This window comes from Vanessa atalanta, chromosome 15, assembly GCF_905147765.1.
Source record: "Vanessa atalanta chromosome 15, ilVanAtal1.2, whole genome shotgun sequence".
Lineage (NCBI taxonomy): Eukaryota > Metazoa > Arthropoda > Insecta > Lepidoptera > Nymphalidae > Vanessa > Vanessa atalanta.
In genome coordinates, this window is record NC_061885.1 from 10,000,001 (window position 1) to 10,022,064 (window position 22,064).

General features: G+C 31.1%; 1 protein-coding gene across 1 annotated transcript in view; it reads right to left on the reverse strand.

The window, feature by feature from the left end:
- The window catches only part of LOC125069451 (prolactin-releasing peptide receptor-like), a 74,458-nt gene extending 52,620 nt beyond the window's left edge, over positions 1 to 21,838 (reverse strand). Inside the window, exon 1 of the mRNA XM_047678951.1 lies at positions 21,674 to 21,838. The gene's annotated coding sequence lies outside the window, so the exon portion shown is untranslated. The remainder of the gene's footprint in view (positions 1 to 21,673) is intronic.
- Between the last annotated feature and the right edge of the window lie 226 nt (positions 21,839 to 22,064).

Consider the following 22,064-nt stretch of genomic DNA (forward strand, 5'->3'; position numbering starts at 1 on the left):
GTTGTTTTTGCTACATATTTTGAATTTAATTACAGACACGTTGAAATAAATGAACAATATTTGAAAATAATTAGGATTGCTATTTAGAACCCCGTTTGAATTGAAACAATAACAAAAAATAAAATAAAATAATGTTATGTAAAATCGTATAGAAAAAAAACAGGGAGAGAGTGAAAGAGAGGCAAAGGTGTCCTACAGTTGAAACAACGTTTTTGTCTCACGTGACGATGCTGTAAGCCGTGTAAAATAATTACGTTCCAAAAAATCGTAATACTTAATTCCATATTACTGCAATTAAAGGGACTTAAAAATATTTACTGCTTAATGCAAACATGATAATCCTTTTTACTATGATTGTTGTTGTTTGTTGTGGGTCTCCAGACCCACAGTACTGGTGACATCAATAATTGCGTGTAGCACAAAAAATAATTTCTTCGCTCTTATTTTTTTTTTTAACTTCTGTGTGAAATACGGTTTTTGTAATGATAGACAGACGTTTTTACATTAAGTGGTCTCATAAAAATAATATAATGAAATTACTTTATGTTTGATAATATTTTACGATTTTAATATTTTAGCGGCACGAATTATTCGGGTAGAACTTTCAAACGTTAAATTATTAAAAAGGCCGCGCTATGGGAAATGAAAATGGAATATTAACTTCATAAAAACATTAATATAAGATTAAATAATAAATTTATTGGTTATTGTGACGACGCTTGTATTTCTTATTTATAATATTAATATCGAGCTATTTGATAAATAATAAGATCCGATCAGCTCGATTTTGTCATACGAATAAAACTCCTATGTTTTGGTATTAAGGACTTTATTTAATCATAACTTGAGAACTAAATTTACAGTATCGATTTCAGTAAGTAGCCTGTTGGCTGAAATAATAGCCATTAAGGTTAAAAATTTAATAGCTACGGAATTGAATCTAACGTTAAAATTTAAATGACATCTAGATATTTGCTAACATTAACAAAAATTATGTTGTTTTATTTACATTGAGTTTAGTATAATTCTACGTATATTTATACGGCGTTGTACATTTTTTCAATTTTTTCAGTGTAAATATGGATTGACTCGGACTAATAAAGAAGATATTAGTGTATTAGTGTAGGCCAAGTGCCTGATTTCAACCACATTGTCCAATCTCAACAAATCAAAATCGAAATCAAATTATACACTTTTGAATCGTCATTTAACAAATTATTTAAAGTACAGCTACCACCATTTCGGAATGTAGATTCTACCGAGAAGAACCGGAGATACTCAGTAATTACTCTTTTTAAGCATCTAAAAATACAGTCATGTTAATTAAATACAATTATATATGTATGCTATGTCTCCTGCCTGGAAGTCAACAAGCATTAACTCCACGCTTTATATAATAGCCGATTAAATGAGAATATAAATACTACGATCCATAACGGGATGTATTTCCTATTTCCGTACTTTTATAATCCGAAAGAATATAAATCAGATACAGTTGGAGATATTTCAGACGCAGGAAAAATCCGTGACCGAAAATAAACAATAACTCATTATTGGTCGGTTGAAACCCGTTTGGAAATTTTGAGCCACTAAACCAACGAAGCAGTTGAACGATCATCATAAGACATTCACCAATATTGGAACCGATATTAATATTTACGAAAACGAAACTTTGAAATTGGACGAAACTTTGGAATAATTTGAAATTTTAATTCGCCCGTGCCCTGAGAAAAATCGCTTGAGCGACAACTTTATTAAACACTAGTTGTTGTTCGTGGTCTCGCTCACATTGAGAGCAGAATTCAACTAGACTCTTATGAGCAAAAAGCTACGTCTACTACTTTTTGTTGGTACTAAATATATGTACGATAAGATTATAAAATTCATTTTTATTAAATACTAACAAACCTAGTAATGACAATAAATGTATTTGCATGATATTGCTGTACTCTCAGATTGTAAAAAAAAGGATTTCATTTTTCTTCGTATTGACTTTTTTTTTTTAGTTTTAGGCTGTACACATTATAAATTTACAATCTATTGGTATTTTCTTAATTGTCCATCGAGTAATGGCTAGTTGATATTTATTGTTTGATTTATTAGTAACACGTGTACAATTGGCTAAGCATATACGTAATTGTTTTATTTATATATTTATAAATATATAATCAATAACAATGTTCCCTGCAGATTCACTCCCCATATATATTATTTAAACATTTAAAAGTAATAGAAAATACATTAAAAATAAGTTTATTGGGTATTATACTAAAAGGCATATCGTAATATACAACCAATATTCCTACATTCGGTATAAATAATATTCTGTATTTAATGTATCATTTCGCTGTTAAATATATAATATATAATAATAATGTCTTATCACTTTTTTTTATATCATCAACCAAAACTATAAACATTGATATCAATTTTATATAATTTATCATTTAATTAATTAGAAAAAAGCGAGTGATGATTAGATTTAGTAAGAATTTGAGTTATGATTATTTGACCTTTACTGACTAAGAAAACTGATAAATAATTGTTATAAATGACTCGATGTACTTATTAACCTATCTCATCTGTTTACGTATATATTCTGTGATGTTATGTATGTAAGGTAACATATTAATGATTTTATGAGAAAAGCGATACTCATAGCATTGGTACAAGGAACAAATACAAATTTGTTACTTCTGTTACTCGACTGCATAGAGTCAGTAACTCCTTTGTGGGGCAATGTGTACGGTTCTACAACAGGATCCCAGAAAAATGCCTCTATTGCTAAATTTATGATATGAGTGAGTTTGTGATTGATAGCTTGGGATTGAAACGATCGCCTCCTGGCTATTTCTATTCATATTCAATACATGTAAATATTTAATTTGACAAAAACCCCTGAGTTCCTTTCACCGGTTCTTCTCAGGCCAGGGTATTTTCTTTTCCCAACCGGTGGTAGTGTTTATTTATTTATTTATTTATTTAGCATTAGCATTAGCAGCCCGTAAATGTCCCACTGCTGGGATAAAGGCCTCCTCTCCCTTTGAGGAGAAGGTTTGAACATATTCCACCACGCTGCTCCAATGCGGGTTGGCGGAATACACATGTGGCAGAATTTCGTTGAAATAAGACACATGCAGGTTTCCTCACGATGTTTTCCTTCACCGCCGAGCACGAGATGAATTATAAACACAAATTAAGCACATGAAATTTCAGTGGTGCCTGCCTGGGTTTGAACCCGAAATCATCGGTTAAGATGCACGCGTTCTAGCACTTTATTTATTTATTTATACTTTATTGTACACCACATGATACAGATTAAAATATGTTACAAGAAAAATTTAGATATTATTGTAGAGGACAACGGGCGGCCTTATGGCTAAGTAGCCATTTCTTCCAGACAACCTATTTACTTTGACTATCAATAAGTAAGTGTAATGATTCTATAATATTGAATTAAAAAAATTGAGTTTGAATTTGTGTTTGGCTAATTTGCCTGTGCGCCTAACCTAACTAAAGTTATGAAAAAAAAAATGCTCACAATAAAAAAAAAAACAAAACATCAGCTACCTGTAGGTTTTTCTTTGTCAGTCATTTCCTGTGTTCGACGTATCATAGAAAGTTATATGACACATTCCGTAATGAAAGTCCTACAGATAGCGTTATATTAAAGGCAGATTAAACGTGTCATTCATACCCATTCATGTCATTTTCATTGATGTTTTGCGCAAGGATTAATCTGATAAGGATATTAATAAAGCAGTAATCACAAATTTTGGTGATTAGACGCCTAATGGGGTGAAGCGATGTCTATCTGAATTGCCTAATAATTCGGGTAAGCTTACGTGCCAAATATTTGGTTGTACTTTTTTTAATTTCATTTACAATCTTTTTTGCCCATTTGAAATGTAATAGATTTTACAATTAAGCCGTAATCACGTATCACCGTAACAAAAAATATAAATTTATTTCTGATTAAAAACTATAAGTCGTATATAGCCGTAAATAAATAAATAGTTTTGAACCAGCATAAAACTTTTTGGAAAATTTTATAGCAATTGGTTAAATTGATCTGGTTTAAAATTTATTTGAAAAATCGTCTATCTAAAAGGCGAATTTAAATAAAATATTATTATTAAATAAAATTGCTACGGAAATGCAACTCCAACAAAATTTTGTCTCAATATTAAGTAACTCTAGTAAGAAGTCACACGCCAACATTGTTTTTCGAATACTGACGTAGAGCAAACAAACAAACAATGAGCGTTATATCATTATTCTTTCCTTAATTATACCTTTGACGTGTGAAAAATGGTTACCTTTATAATGTGAAGTTACACTATCTAATATATATAAAAGTTACCCTAAAAATTAGTGTTCTGTTGGTATAGTATGTTGTAGAGCTTTGTGCAAGCCTTTCTGGGTAACTCATATATTCTACCGCCAAGCATCAATACTTGGTACTCTTGTGTTTCGGTATGATGGGAGTAAGCCAATGTAAATCATTTCGGTGCCAATGGCCATTGGAAGTGGTGACCACATAAATGCCTACTTTTTTCTTCTGTATTAAAATAATTTCCTTTTTTTAGCTCTGATTTCAGAGTTTTTCTTTACATATGGATCATAATACTATATATTTTTTAGCATGACATATGTTGTTAATAAGCAAATAATAATGTCGCATTCAGTAACGACTTAAGTGACATACAAAACTCACTAAAACTTCATCTTAATTAATACCTTTTTTTTTTATTTTGTTATTTTGTATTGACGCTGGTTCGAAATAGGACGATCGTATGCCGACATCAGCATGTGAGAGACATCACAACAGTACATTTATCTAGTAAGTATCGCGACGTGACGGCGTGACGCTGTAAGAGGCCAATTTCATTTACAGAAGACCGCAGTTAAAGTAGTTTATTCAGCCCTATTAGTCACTAATATTTACTAATTAAATGATTTGTCACTTGATTTTCAACCATTTTATAGTGCATTAAGGTTGGCTTTTATTTTTCCATTCTCATTTCTTTATAAATTATGGCACAGAATTAGTTCTCTTGCTATCCGCCTTTATAAAACCATACAAGTCCGGTAGAAATATTATGATCTTAACTTTTCCCTTTGATAAATGACAGTGAGTTCCTGCAGTTGTAGAATAGGAAGATCCGACTAGGGGGGTTTATTATAAAGGCACGTACTACTATGATCACAATTCATACTTACCAATATTCTCAATGCGAAATGGAATTCAATCATTGTACTTAATATTTATTAATTGGGTTTCATCAATTATGAATTAATAGTTCTCAAGCTCGGCTTCGCTCGGATTTTAGCGTTTGATTATAAGTAATATATCTTAAAAAAATATTGCCTATCTGTTATTCTGACGTATAAGTTATATTATTGTAAAATTTCATTAGAATCCATTCAAAATTTTGTGAAAGAGTAACAAACATCGATATTTACATTTTTTTTCCTTTTACTTCAGTCAAGCATATTGTGACGGATACGTTTTCTCCTGTACTTTTTACATCCATATAAAGCGTTACACATGCCTCATGATCACAGTCAAGATTAGGATTCGACTACAGCGTCTGTATATCACTAGCATTATAATTTGGACGTTCAAGTCAAGACTGAATATAAATAAAATGCATTAGTAACTATTATCAAGTACTCCCGCGTAACTTCGCGTTTATTCGAAAGGTTTTTTTTTTTAGACTTTCAAAACTTATGACAGGTTTTGTTTTGATTTCATTTCATTGTAAACTGCAAGTCGCTCATCTACATTTGCCGCCAAAATTATGAAACCTTTTTTATATGAAATCTTTAATGTCAAATGGTATACATTAGTTCAGTTGGAATTGGAGTTCGTCGATGACAATTTCGGCGGGGAATCGAACCCCGGTCTCCCGCGTGACAGGCGGGGATACTCACCACTATACTACCGAGGAATTGAGCCGAGATGGCCCAGTGGTTAGAACGCGTGCATCTTAACCGATGATTTCGGGTTCAAACCCAGGCAGGCACCACTGAATTTTCATGTGCTTAATTTGTGTTTATAATTCATCTCGTGCTCGGCGGTGAAGGAAAACATCGCGAGGAAACCTGCATGTGTCTAATTTCAACGAAATTCTGCCACATGTGTATTCCGCCAACCCGCATTGGAGCAGCGTGGTGGAATATGCTCCAAACCTTCTCCTCAAAGGGAGAGGAGGCCTTTAGCCCAGCAGTGGGAAAATTTACAGGCTGCTAATGCTAAAAAAAAATGATGACAATTTACTTTAATTTTATTTTTTCTCACACAGCTGTAGTGCCGCTATGTAACCGGTCAGCAACTTCTTTCCGCTCTCTAAAAATAATTATTTGTTAAATCGTAACTATTTAGTAAATTGTAAACAAGAATCCTCTTTATTTTTCTGCGCATCTACGGCTGTAGCTCTTCAAAATGAGACCATAACTGTAAATTTTTATATGCAGATCCATCGTCCCATAATCACTGGAACAAAAATCGGCGTACGCTATTAATATATAAGATGATTATGTTTAAGTGTAATACCTCGCCTTATTGCCTCCACTAGTGACAGGTTTCGTTTTTAGGCCAGAGGATCGGAATTGCGATTCAACGGGGAAATGCTGCTAGCATTCTTGCCAAAATTCCACGCAGTCAAGATTTGTACAGTAACTATTTTTAATTAATATTTGTATATATTTAAGCACTTAATGTTATTAATTCTAGTGTAACCGTAAGTAGGAAAGAAATTACAATTTATTGTAGGCGTGTTTATCGTTTTAAAAAAATTGATTTATAAATCGAGGCCCACGCCCTTGAGTGGAAAGATTTATTTTAATACATATACACTAATACATGTTACATATCATTCTACAGCAAGATAGATATTCATTTATCCTTCCTATTTAAATAAGAAGGGTTGCTTATTGTAAGTCGTTTACGTAAGGGAGATGTTGATTAAGTAAACGTTGTTAAGGCTGTGTTTATTTAAATAGGTTCAGATACGAATTTAAGAAAATATCAGATTATTTAGTTTATTAGAATATTAAGCGATGTTGTATTACTGGAATATATAATTAAATGTATGACGATGTAAAATGATATCTTCGCCTAAATCATAATTTAAAAAAAAAACCGTCTATTCAAATGGATGAGATTTAGATTAGAAAACTCACGCTTCAATAACAAAGGAATATTAATACATTATTAGTTAAAATAATTAAATATTATAACTAAATATGTTTTTATTAAAATATAATTTTTATTAATTTTTAGAATAAGTAATATTTATTACATTGTATAGAATATTATTAAGTGGCAACAAATCACAAGATAAATCTATACATATAATAAAATTGGAATGTCTGTTTGTAATATTAAAATAACCGCTTTTTTCTAAATTTTTATAAAGTTGGCGGCGCATTGGTGATGCGAAGGAAGCTAAATATTTCTTTCAGTGCCATTGTCTAAGGGGCGTTGTGACCACTTACCATCAGGTGGATCGTTCCTACACGCAAATTATCTTTACATTTATACATCATATTTTGTAGTTATTTTTACCAGAATAGATTTCAAAAAAAGATTTAAGTTACTTTGTTTAAGTGTATGTATAATATGCCTTATCGAATTCCATAGATCTACATACTGCCTTAGAATTAATATACCTATTATGATATTATATGGGATAATTAAAACAAACTCTGCTTTAAGCCTTCTTTGAATCCGTCCACAAATTTCGGCGTGATACTGTGATAAACACGTTCATAAATAAGGAAACATTTATGCTAGCGCATTAAAAGCATAAATTCTATACGACTTAATCGTTAAATATTAGTTCGGTAAAGTGTTTTTTATATGCAATCAGCTTCTGGTCCTGGTTTCGGACAGGTAGAATAAGGTTATATACATTTATATTGAAAGACAAATGAAAAAAGGCCAGAACTACTCACTAAAGATTCATCATAGATGCACGAATGGCTTAGGAACGTATTATGATGATGACCGATTTTGACAACATCGGCCAATGTCAAGGGAAACCAGCAAACTACACAGAGCATATAATGCACAAGATAATAGAAAGTGCACCTGTGCTTGCGATGTGTGCGCTCTATGTATGTGTATTATAATAGGCCATTGAAAAATAAAGTGTCAATTATTGTAATTAGTATATATTTTGAGTTTAAAAATGGCTATTTATTAACGAAAGTTGAAAATAATAATTAATTTATTCAAAAATTCATAAATAAAAATGCATTTTTTAAACGTTTGTCACGTGACACAAATCGCTCGTAATTGGGCAGGCTTATGATGACGTCACTTGCTTGTTATCCTCGTTTGCCTACTATATGTGGATTATATGTGTCACAGATTGCAATACAGGTAAGTGACGTCACCGACCCCATTGCAGCGCCATATTGTCAAAGTAGCGTTTTCGCGCGCTATTTAAATATGAAATTTTTAATTTGATATTTTTTAGCATATATGTAGTAGTAGTAGTAGTAGTAGTAGCAGCCCGTAAATGTCCCACTGCTGGGATAAAGGCCTCCTCTCCCTTTGAGGAGAAGGTTTGGAGCATATTCCACCACGCTGCTCCAATGCGGGTTGGCGGTAGCATATATGTACTAGAATTAAAAAAAACACCTTTTATTGGGTTCCTTAACCTCTGCTAAATAATGCAAAATGGATTTTAAAAACCAGTCAAATAACCTATTATGCATGACTGCTGTCAGTCAAGAGCATATTGCTTGTTTATATATGATTTTATCTGGTTTAATTGGAATCCTTAGTGTCAATAATTATTTATATCAAAGTAAATAAGCCGTTAAAATATAAATGAGAATCGTAATTGTGTAATTATCCAATATGTCTATATCATTAATAATAATTGCTTGTTGAAATTTTTACTATAATGACATAATTGTGTAATTATATTAAAATTATAAAATTTAATGTATATTTTAATTAATGTATATGGAGTGTTTTTTTATCTTAATACGCCAACTATTTTGATTTTTTTATTTGTACATATATTTATGTAAATAAATGAATTTTAATATCATAATGAAATTAATTGATTAAGTATCTTGTTAATATATCGATATATTTTATAGTAAATATACAATTTAATATTGTTTGAAATTTAAAGAGTAACTTATATTATTCTTTGTGAATCTAATTGAACTGTTAGGTGTTTAAATTTAATTCCGTGAAAGTTATACACAGAAAACACTCCATGCATTCTCATTTCTACCTGGACAGTATTGAGTTTGCATATTTGCGAACTTCACCAGTAACATACAACTATGAAAAAAAAAAGAATATTTACTAATACATTTAATGCCTTTATGCATAAATACCGTCATTAAAATCTGCATTTGACAAGTTTGATTATTCACTTATTAAATTTCAAAGATTATGTTATTATTGAACACTGTTAGTTTAATAAAGAACTTTATTTAAGTTTTAGATTTAAACAAAGCACCCGAGGTTTTATTGTTATAAATTATTGTGTCGAAGTGTGTGCAGGATTTGGTGATAGAAATCTCTACATAAAACAAAATTGCTTTCCGCCGTCTGTACGCTTAGATCTTATAAACAACGCAACAGATTTAATGCGGATTTCATAAATAAATAGAATTATGTATATTATATTATGGAAAAACAGATAATATCAGCGTTCCTGACTAACCCGGAGAAAAATATGATTTTTTCATTTTGTGTTTGTTCTTTAATCGTTCTAAATGTATATAATTCCCTTTTGTGCCTGAGTGAAGTCGGGAAGGGTATGGTAATAATGGTAATTGTGAGGATGTATTTATTAGCAAAATTGGAGTTAAGAAACTAGCTTTCCATATTTTATACGTCTTTTATACGTCGTTTTTTTTACATGAAAAAAAAACAAAAGTAAAAATAATTAAATTCTAAATAAAATAGTAAAAATAGTTGAGTTTTAAATAAAATATCGTAAATATAATTGAATTTTAAATGCAGTGTTATCATAACGTCGCAAAATGTTGTTAACTCAGCATATTTTGCTAGCCCACAAGTAAACTGACACCTCATTAATGTCCCACCAGTGGGTGGAGTCTCCCTTCCTATTAAAGGGGAAGGAAGAGATTGTTGCCTTCACATATATGACACGGAGTGCATGCATGTTTCCGCAATCTGTTATTCTTCACTTGTGAGATTAAGTTGAGGTACAATAAATAAATCTCATAGCCTACCGCCAAGCAGCAAAACTAAGCATTTTTTTTAATCTAGTTTAAAGGTTGAGTTTCTTGCCGGTTCTTCTCGGTGAAATCTACATTCAGTGTAGTCAGTAAATACAGCTCTCTAAAATGACAAGTCAACAGTGCTCGTAAAAGCCTAATAGGAAAAAGTGTATTTTTATTTAAAGTGATCCAGTGTGGCTACAGACATACAGTAGCATTGGTTATAATAGATTATTAATATTCCATACAAGGATAAGGATACAAGTATCTATAGTTGGTGACTTTGGTGGTATAGTCGGTATATCTATTTTAAATAAAATGAATTATCAATATCAAAATTCAGCGGAAAAATATGATTTCAGTATCTGGGATCTGGCGCCTATTTAGTTGAAACTACTACTGTGTACAAATATTTTTTTTTATAATTTACTATAAATTATATCTATTATTTTAATATTACTTTTCAAAATAAATTAAAATCAAAATAGGCAAAACAATATCGTTGTTTATGTTTATACCGAAGTCATAAAAGGTGAGTTTATTTTGTATAGAAAACCGTACGCCATATCGCATAATCTTTATTCATGGAAAGGTGATATTATTTCAGCTGATGGAAGGCGGTATTTTTTATATTGTTCGCGGATAACTATCTCTCGCAATGTATATGTTATAGATTGGATTGATTGTTGGCATTTGAAAGTCAATATTGTCGCGGCTACCGAATACAAATAGATGTGTTTTTGTTTCAAGTGATACATCTAGTCGCGTCTTGATGGTACGACCTACACGTATTACATGACAGTAAACGGCAGGAATGCCAGCACATATTATAGTTAGAATCCCAAAACTTCGATAATTTCTAAAGCATATATTAATTGTCTTCGTGAGTTTCCTTCTCATTGTTTAATCCTCAGTTAACTAAGGTTTATTATTATCGTCTTATTAATTAAAAAATACTATCAATCAAATATTATTAATAATAAAACCAAACCTGACGTCGTAGGGGTTGTCCGTTAGGTGTTAGGCATAAAAAAGTAAGCCTTGGAGGTTAAAGCATCATAACAAGTTTCATTAGATTATACTTAGTGACCATAAGAAACAGACACACAGACAGAGTTAATTTCGCATTTATAATATTACTATAGATAATATTTTCTGATTTCAGACACGAAGGCAACTTTCAACGGAGACTAATCATTATAGCGTTGCTTAGATATTATATTACACACGTAAATATTTGCGCAAACAGCAACCCGACTCGACCGGAGAGAGACGTACGTGCTCAACAAATACAGTGTATCTTTACTGATACTAAATATTTCACAAAGAAAAAAACGTTCTTATATCCCAAATTAGTATTATCTCAAATTTAAATTTAGAACTACATAATCTTCATTTACGTAAGCCGTTTTTTTATTTATTATTTTCCCCACAGATACCACAGACATTGTTTTTTGCTCCAAATTTAAATTTCATAAGAATAAACTGCGTACACATGTATATCGACGACTACAATTACTTATTGAATACTACAACTATGCCGTTATTATTTACACAAATGTGGAACAATTTTATTGTTCAGTAATATAAGGGTACGACTCGTGCGTTAAAGTGGATAGTAAGTGTAATCATGTAGCTACCTTTTAATCAGCAAACGGCGTTACTATGGTTTCAAGTGTGTGTAGTACCAGAAAATCTACTAATTAGCAATTCTAATTTAAAATTGCTAATTAGTAGATTGAATGAATTGAATGAATTTAGAACTTATTAATTAACAAAAAGTAGGTCTCCAGGAATAATTAAAGGCTCAGCATTTCTTTATATGCTTTTATTTGATTTTTAATTAAAAGCGATAAATGAGAAAAGAATTCGTACACACGCTATTGTTTACGAGATTTTCGTGCTGGAAACAAAAAACGAATATGTAGATTCCGGATTTACATACAAAATAGCATTAAAGACTCGGGTTTGAATATCTTATAATGATTAATCTGTATATATAAAAGAGAATTAAAACTCACTGTTTAATCAAGAAATCTCAGAAACTATAACACCTATAAACTTAAAATTTGGCAGGTAGGTTCCTTTTAGGGTCTAAACATCCGTTAAGAACGAAGAAAGATTGTATGCAACTCCACCCCTAAGGGAGAGGCGGGCGTGGGAATTTTGTGTTTTATAAATTTCGCGCGAGTAAAGCCGAAGGTTCAGCTAGCGTATGATATAATTCATAAATCGTTTATTATATCTGACTATCAATGCACTATCAATCAAAACGACTAAATCTAGTAATTTGAATCATGTTACAAACACTAATCATCCGATACGAAAGACTTTTTGAATTTGAAAATTTCAACTTGACGATGTAAATGGAAAGGGTAACTTTGTACGATTTTTTACTGTTCGTAAATTTATTGTAGATTTTATAATTATTTATGCATTGTTAAATTAGTTGCAAATAAACATTTCACATTTGGGTGGAACTAACGGAAGATAGATTTGAATGTTTGACTGACGTTACAACAGAAACATCAAATAGTATCTATCGTTGCTGAGAGGAGGATTGATTATCAGCTTTCTAAGTCTATATTCGAATTGGAAGACAGAATAGATAATCGAACAAAGTGCAATTACATACCCTTTGTGAAGATAAACGAGTTTCTTAAGTCTCTTTAATTAAATTATACACAACTAAATTACAGCTGTGAATTATTTCGATTACCTAACGTGTAATATAGGACCAATTCAGACGAAGTATTAAAAAACGTCTGCCCTTAACGCCCTGACTGAGACTTTTTCAATGCCTTCCAACCGTAGTTTATAGGGCCCGACCCTGTGTACAGCTAGTGACATTAGATTCCCTGTAATCATTGCTCTAACTCCAGTAATAAAAATTAGAGCATCAATAATGAAAAAAGCCCTTTTGTATTGCTACTAAAGATCCGCCCCGGATGATAACTATGATTTACTCTTTAGCGTACAACAATAATATAGCTTTCTAGTCTAAACATTTTTAGAATTGGGTCATTGGATCCGGAGATAACTTTCTACATAAAAACAATCTTTATAACATAAGTATAGATAGAATTAGACTAAAGGTCGGGAAATCCAAGAGTCAAGTTTATTTACGGAAATCCAAGCTCACATAACATTGGAGTTGCTAGCTGAAGACTGGTACAAAAACTTTAAATATCTTAAAGTATTTCGAGAGCTTACACGTTTCGAGTATGACGTTATTGCTTTCTAGTTATGTCATTGAAAAAACAAAAAGCAAATACCTTTGCCTTCAGGATCATATGTTACATGCGTTCTGAAACATCCGTCAAAATCAGACTTGATTCCAGGCTGTTATTGAGTGTTTCTTGATACATAACCACAATTATATTTGATCCCAACTATTATATATATAGATGTCTATGGGCGGTGGAAGTCACTTTCCGTCAGGTGAGCCTCCAGCTCGTTTGCCGTTTTTTACCATCAATAATAAATACTCATTATCGTTGTAATCCAATTTGGGAGGTTAGTGAGGCAGTCTAACAATATGCACAGGAGATATAAAATATTAGTTCCAAAGGATGGTGGCGCATTGAAGTTTTAAGGACTGGTTAATATTTCTTACGACGCCCATGTTTATGAGTGATCGTAACCACTTATCGTCAGGTGGCCCATTTTCCTACTCATTACATAAAAAAAATTAGATCAGTAATATTATTCTAAAAAATAATTACTGTAATTGCGATATATTATATGACCCCGCACCCAATTCGACTCTCGAAATTGCTCTGTCATTTATTCTAGAAAGTATGGAACGATATTTTTACAACAGTGTCCATATTGGCAATGAAATTGTTCAGTTTTCATTTGAAGCAGGATCTAATAATTCAAAGGAATATTTTATAAAGAATTATCAAAAGAGACTTATCATGTTTTCCAGTTAAATATATATATTAGATAATTATAGATACGATTTCCATGTTTTAAATGAATATAGATGTAGTTTGCTTGTATTGTTTTGAAAAGAATGAAAACGTAATGGAATTTATTGTACGGGTTTTATTTTTAAAACTAAAGCCCATAACAATGACTACCGTCGACACTAGTACAGTTGACACAATGCTATGCAACCTCCTTGCCAATTCCAACTCATATACAAACGTTATTTATCAAAGTTGCATTGTCATATTTTTATACGTACACAAAAGATAAATAGTTTCAATCCTATCGTTAAAAATGTGACAAGTACAAAATCGCAAGCTGATATGAAACTAATTTCAAATTGCATCAAAGGCTTACGTCTTTATCCCGAAATATATCGATCAAATAGAGCACTTTAATGTATCAGAGATAAGCTGCAAATGATGTCACGTATTTACGACATAGTTACATCGGCGTGTACGAGTAGGTACGAGTGAAAATCAACTTTATATTTTATTCGAGATAACGGTGAAAGATTTTGTACAAGAGCATCTGGGTACGTACCACCATCTAAGCAGTTATTCTGCTGTCCTTTGTATTTAGTTGGTACTGATTTCATGGTTGAATAAGAAAATCGACGCAGGGACTAGGGTTTCTCTGTACTCGAGAAACCCCTTGCAGATTGTAAGTCCGCATAGGCAGTCGAATCATTGGAACGTCACGGGTGTGTACGTAAGTGATTCCGTTGTACCAATAATACCTCCGCTCCCTCCGAGCTGAAGGAGAGACTAACGCTGACTTTTTAGTAGGTTTTCCGCTACACTCAGCGCCAGTGAATTCCACATCTACACGCAGGGAACCAGCGAATAACCGAAACCAAGTCATTCTCAAAATGTTTTTCTATACCGCCAGGAAGGGAATGAATTATAAACGCCTGAAAATTCACTGGTGTTTGGCCGGATTTGAACTCAGTTTGCTTAACGTGTTATTACTAACCGAACGGGCTGGCTGCGATAGGTGGATCTGTATGAACTAAAAATACAATATTTTAGTGTAAGGATTAGAGCAGATTAGTTTACGCTTACAATGCAAGTGAGTGTGATCGATGGTGATTATTAACAATAAGGTAAATTTTCAGAGGTATTCCTCTTTAATTTAAAAAATCTCTTTGGATTAAAATTCATTTTTCTTTTCTTTGTGTTTCACGAACTGAGAAATTATTTGCTTTGTCAGCTATCACCTTTGTCGTACATGAAGGTGGTATATTCAAACAAATGCTTTTTTTAAAATTCTAAATGAATGCCTCGTGTCTGTAATTAAACTCACATGGATCTAAATTTTCGCTTCGTCGGCGATTCATTAAAAACTCGTTCAACTACCAACATATGCTTATGTTTAGATTCCAACAGATTTAAACGTCTATTTAATATTACGTTATACTATTTACAATATTACATGATAAAATATTCTATTTACAAACACATTCGGACTAATCTCGGATCGTGCTAAATGGATTTAGTTTCAAGGTCAAATAAAATTTCCGTACTACTTTAATAATAGACAAATATTATCACAGTTATTTACGTGTGTTACCGAAAAATTTTAAGGACCATTCGTTTATAATAAATCTAGCAAAGATTGGAGGATGTCGAAAACTTATAAACGACACATATTCGTCATAAGGAAATTGTCTTTTCCAGTTAAATTATGAACACACTTAAATAACTAGAAACTTAACTCTAGATTTATTATAAGCTAACGTTCCTTACAATTTAACGTTGAAATATACAAATTTTAGAGTAATGCGTAATGTTAAAAACCACGGACTAATTTAACAGCAAATGCCACACGTTCATTGGTTTGTACAAACTATGTTTGATAATCCACTTTTCCTATTGGACGATGTGTAATTTAATTATTAATTCAGTAAGACCACATTTGAGCGTGATGTTTATTTCAAAATTGAAATTAAATCTTTTACTTACTTTATAAAAGTGTGCACATTGTTTATTTACTCAACTTTTATTATAAAAATAAATTTAAATGAATGATGGATACGTTTATGTGAATCATTCTCAAGGAAGACTAGCCATCTGTGATGGTACGGCAAATGCAATCCGAAAAAAGTTCTGGCTCAAGACCAACGGTTTTACGTGCTTTCCTAGGAATGGGTCGTGTCAACATTTTCAATTTCCAGACTCCGAGCTGATACTAAGAATGTCTTAAGGAAAAAACCAAATAACTTTTTATCAGTGGGTACAAAATACTATAAGGGTCCAAGATCCTGGACCTTATAGCCAATAGTCTAATGAGGCAGTTGAAGTCAAGGTCTTAATGTAGTAGGAAAACAATTATTGTTTTTTCATTTGTTTTATGAGAAAACGTTTTGTCTATCAGTATCAAATGTCGTATAGTCAATTTTTTAATTAAATTACATGCAATATGCTTTTTCGCAAAAAGGTTTTCATTAAGTTACAAAAACTCGTTTGTAAATTTAAATAACTACAGTGGTTGTGAGTAAATCCCGTGTCGTCGGATATGAGATACAAAGTGCTCTAATAATTATTAAGCTAGTGTACATTATGCATTTATCCGAGTGCTCGAAGCGATGCGATGTATCTATTCATAACTTTATAATGACCGTTGCGCTGTTTTCAGTGAAATATTTTTTTATTTTTTTTTATTTTAGAGAAACATGTAACAATGATATGACTCTTAGCATAATATTAATTTGCATATAATTAACATAATGATGTACAATAATACCAATTATAATAGATATTATATTATCATATATAATATATAGTGACGTGCTACGTATGAATATATAGTACGTCCCTATAAAGTCCCTATATTCCTACTAGAGTTTGGTTGAAAATTTATCATAATTATAATTGAAAATTACATATATTTTATATTCTAATTTCCAATTATAAGTGTATATAAAATGGTACCTATCTGTTTCATTGACACATATAGATTATATGATATATATTATGTATTAGGTAGACGGACCGGCAAATGGGCCTCCTAATGGTTTGTGGTCACCGTCGCTGTAAGCAATATTACCCTCCCTTACATTGTATTAAAGCGCCGCATACTTTGGGATCGGAGATCTTGCTCTTGTGTTTACAGTTACACTGGTTTCACCCTTAATTCACGGTTTTTCAGCCAGCCTGTTGACGGTGTTAATATAACTGGAACTAAGATTTTATGTCCCCTGTGCCTGTAGTTACACTGGCCCACTCACCCTTCACTCCGGAACATAACGATACTAAGTATTTCTGTTTAGCGGTAATATATGACGAGTAGGTGGTACGTACTCAGACGGACCTGAAAAAAGCCTTACCACTAAGTATATATAAATTAATGTTGCTACGTCTGTTTGTGATTAATATACTTCTATATCGATCACCATAAAAGTTAACACATATAATTTTTTCATGTAACTTTTATGCTTCATGAAATAAACATAATAACTAAAGGACATTTTTTTTAATTTACTAATGTTATATTAATTTATACTAATCATACTTATTTCAATGTGTTTAAGTGTTTTAATTTCGTTATGTTTATGTACACATAACATATTGTCCATCTGCTTTTGACTTAACAAATGGTACAATTCATTGATTATGATAAAAAAAATTACAACTCATTATGGGAAATGGAGATCAATTATATCGTTTTCAAATTTGGATTTAAGATTGAATTAAATTTAAGAGTAAGGTCAATGTAAAAAAAATCAAAATAGTCTGATAATTTTACCAGTCAATCAAAAGTGAATCATCATATTAACATGATTTTGTTTTGTACCAGCTACATCATTGATTTATACAAACATTGCGTTCATTTATACGAAAAATAAAAATTATTCCGCTTTAGAAGTAATTATGTCTTTCAATAAATTTCCTAAGTTATATGAGAATTCAATTGAAAACAAGGACAACTTATATTTTATAAAATAGAGTTAAACAATTCAGAAATGTATTCAATCGACATTCTTTTCAAATAATTTTAAATAAAAAGTTGCAAAACGATGGAATATGCTCAGCTTCCGAGATCTTGTTGCGAATTCAAAATAAATAAATCTTGTTTATCAATTTAAATATATTTCAACGGCAAAGACTGAAATTTTAGCGGTCTATGAAGTTTGCGATTATCTGTGCAGAGCTTAAAATTTAATTTTAAAAGATTGGATTTTCTTATTGTGGTCCTGTCTCTCTATTCATCTGTCAGCGCCACAGACGCGGATTACAGCGAAAATATTAACTATTTTTTTATTTATGTAGGCCTCAACCTTTAGGCTTTATCAAGCCTTTGGTTATCGATTTATCGTATGCAATATCGTTATGATTAGATTTTTCCAATTAAATTTCCGTTGCATAATTTTACTATAATATGTAATTTAAAAATTTGCCTACGTTTATTCCGGATCATTTATTCACCAAAAATTTGTTATTAAAATATTTGTAAAGCATTTTGAAATCAAAAATAATGAAATAGCCGCGTAATGAAAGGCCAATAATATAGCTATGATATGAATTTCTAATTTCATCCATATTATTTGTATCTAAGTACCTATGTATGAGGCGTCACAAATTTGCAATGTGCAAAATTAGATTAAAGAACAAACATAAAAAGAGAAGTTGTTCTTTTTACGGTTTCTCTAGATTTTTTATTGATGGAAACTGCGTTAAAGTCCGTTACCTAACTTTAAAGATATCAGCGCACAGACAGCGGAAAGCGACTTACTACTATACTATTCTTTTACAAATATATAACTAATATTGGTGGTGGAACTTTCTGCTGGTGCCTTTTGGGTGTGTACTTTTTGAGTGTGTGTATATTTTTACTGATATATTTCAATGTTTGTATTGTTGTTCAGCTGTATATGTATCTAGAGACCAAACGGCATTTAATTTCGTGCATTCATAAAAATACGAAAATGCATATTTTGTTTATTTTTCTTCTACCGATTAACGTTAAAACGTATCCGATTAATATATCAATAACATATTATATAATGTTTTTACGGACATAGGCTATAAGTATACATGTTGCGGTAATGTTTAATATGCTGAAGCCGAAGAGAGAGTTGTCGATCCAGACGACTTCGAAACCAAGATGCTAAAATAACATACTATAGGTACTCAAACATTTTGTATAATATATTGTCTCCGATATGTCTAGAAAAATTCGATAGAATATTCCTATCTTTTATAGATAACTGATTAAGAGATAACTAGGTGATAAATTACTTAACACAGTAACAAATATATAGTTTAAAAAAAATATTTAAACTACTTTTGTAGTTTAGTTATATAATAATATTAATCATAAATAACATAAGTTAGAAACTAACAGATAAAAAATAAACATATTTTTTTTTTTATCATTACATAGTATAAAACAAAGTCGCTTACCGCTGTCTGTCCTTATGTATGCTTAGGTCTTTAAAATTTCACAAGGGATCTCTATGCGGTTTTTTTAATGTAAAAAAGATTAATTCAAGAGGAATGTTTACATGTATAATATAGTAGATGCACAATATTTTAGGGGTTTAAATAAAAACATTTTTTGCGCATTGCAAACGCTGGCTGAACCCTCCGATATAGATCAAAATAATGTACTACAATACACCTTAAAAAGGTCTTCATAAAAATCCGCGATGGTATATGTCTATCTCTTAGGAGAGCCCACAAAAACCATTTTTTATTCTTTACGTTTTTACGAGATTACGAGATATAATGGCTTATTTTCGATTTTAAACAATACAGCATTAATCCTTTTCCAATTGAGTACCTTAAACACATTGTGCATTTCATATAAATCAACATGGCTCTTTCCAGCATGTAATTTAAATCAATATTTTTGACGATATTACAGATTTAGAACGCAGCAGTTTGTATTGTCTAATGACAAAAAAACTGTGAACGTTGTAAGACATTACGCAGTATATTAACAGTATTGTATCCGTGCGAAGCCGAGGCGGATCGCTCGTAATATCATAAATAATCATTTTATTTAAAAAGTTAACAAAATGTATTTATTACAGATTACAATAGCGTCAACTGGAACGTATTACCAAAAACTAATGTCGTTGATATGAAACAAATACCAGCGATAAAACAGTCAAAAGCCAAGGGTCGATTTAGACTTACGATTTCATTGGAGGCGATAAATAATACAAAACGATTTCAATAGTGACTTCGATCACGCATTAGATATTTTAAGCTGGTCTTGGTCTTGCTTGGTTGGTCTGGTCTGGTCTGTACAATACGATATAAATAAAAACGATTCGTCAGCGTGACTTTTAGGTTTCATGACGTTATTTAAGAAAAACATTTTTATACTTCTTTACGATTAGACGCAGCTGTTAATGTCCCATTGGATAAAGGGATCTCATCTTAAGGAGAAGGATTAGACCTTCAACAAGAAAGAAAAATAAGATTTCATACTGTGATTTATAGTTTCATTCTGAGTTTATATACCGTTCAGTACATACGCATTCAGTTAACTTAAACAGTAAGCAAGTGTAGATCAAATTCTGCAACTGAATTTTGAATCATTTGAGCTGATTTTAATGAGCAAAGTTTTGTTACTGTTACGATTAACGGTTTATTAAATTTGGAATAGAAGAACTATGTCCCTATGGTAATATAAATCTTTATCAAATGTTTCAATATTCAGTCTAGTAATATAGAGGAATCATATTGTGGTTAGTCCAGATAAGGACAAAGAAGATACAAAAAAGAACACCAAAAAATTGCATAATGGTTCGTGGTTTGCAGACCATCTACAGAATTGATTGAGTATTAAAAGAGCAAAGCAATATTATGAAGCAAAAAGGTGCCATGAAATAATTTTACACTAATAAAAAATGTCCTGATATTGTTACTCTATGAATGTTTCTGCAAAAATAACTATAAACATAGTTTTCTGTTATCAATCATAATAACTATTGTTGGTATTACTGTGGGTTGGAACATTTAACAATTTACCTTGAAATCGTAAGATTTAGGTATTAAATCATTTGTGTATACATAAATAATACCTGTGTTTTGAACCCTACCGAAATGGTTCCTTTTGTCAAATTTTCTTGCCGTTTGGTCATAAAAGTTTCATTCTTTCTTAAATATAAAGGAAAATTAAACTTCAAATATTATCCCAGTTCATAAAATGTATGAAAAAAAAATCCATTAAATGATAAGATAAACCGTAGCCCACAATGTCTCATGAAAATAATTTATAAGAAGTTGCCTTAGTTATTATCAAATTATTTACTTGAAGATTTACTAGTAAAAAAGATATTTCCTATATAATTATAGTTCTAATCTTTTGCGAGACGAAACCTCTTTCTAGAATTAGAATAGTAGTAATAATGTTTTCTTATGAATATAAAGTTTTCATTTTCATAAATATTTTCCTCTCCATATAAAAATGTCGTTTAATTTTCTAAAATTCATTTAGAGTTCAAAGATTACGATATGATATATATTGAAATAAAATAAAAAAAAATTAAAATATTACTCACCAAAAAGTTTTCATTCATAAAATTGCAATCACAAAACAATCCCGAACTTAATTCAGTTCAAATAAAAAAAAAACGCAACACAAAAGTTCCTTTTTTAAAATTTTCGCAACATACGTATTTTCGCGGGAAGGAAAAGACTGCGAAGCGTGTCGTGTATTCACAGCGATGGTCCGAATGAGACTGGCCCGTCTACAAGTGATACTACGATATTTATTTTTTAATACAGTAATATAGTAGTATAATGTTATAAATTACTAATAATATAGTCAACATTTACAAAGATATAGAAGTCAACAAAGGCATTAACCTGTTTCTTTACGCCGTAGTTAAATTATTGAGTTTTTTATTGGTTAACTATAAATATAGCTCGCGAAGTCATTGATGTTTTCTT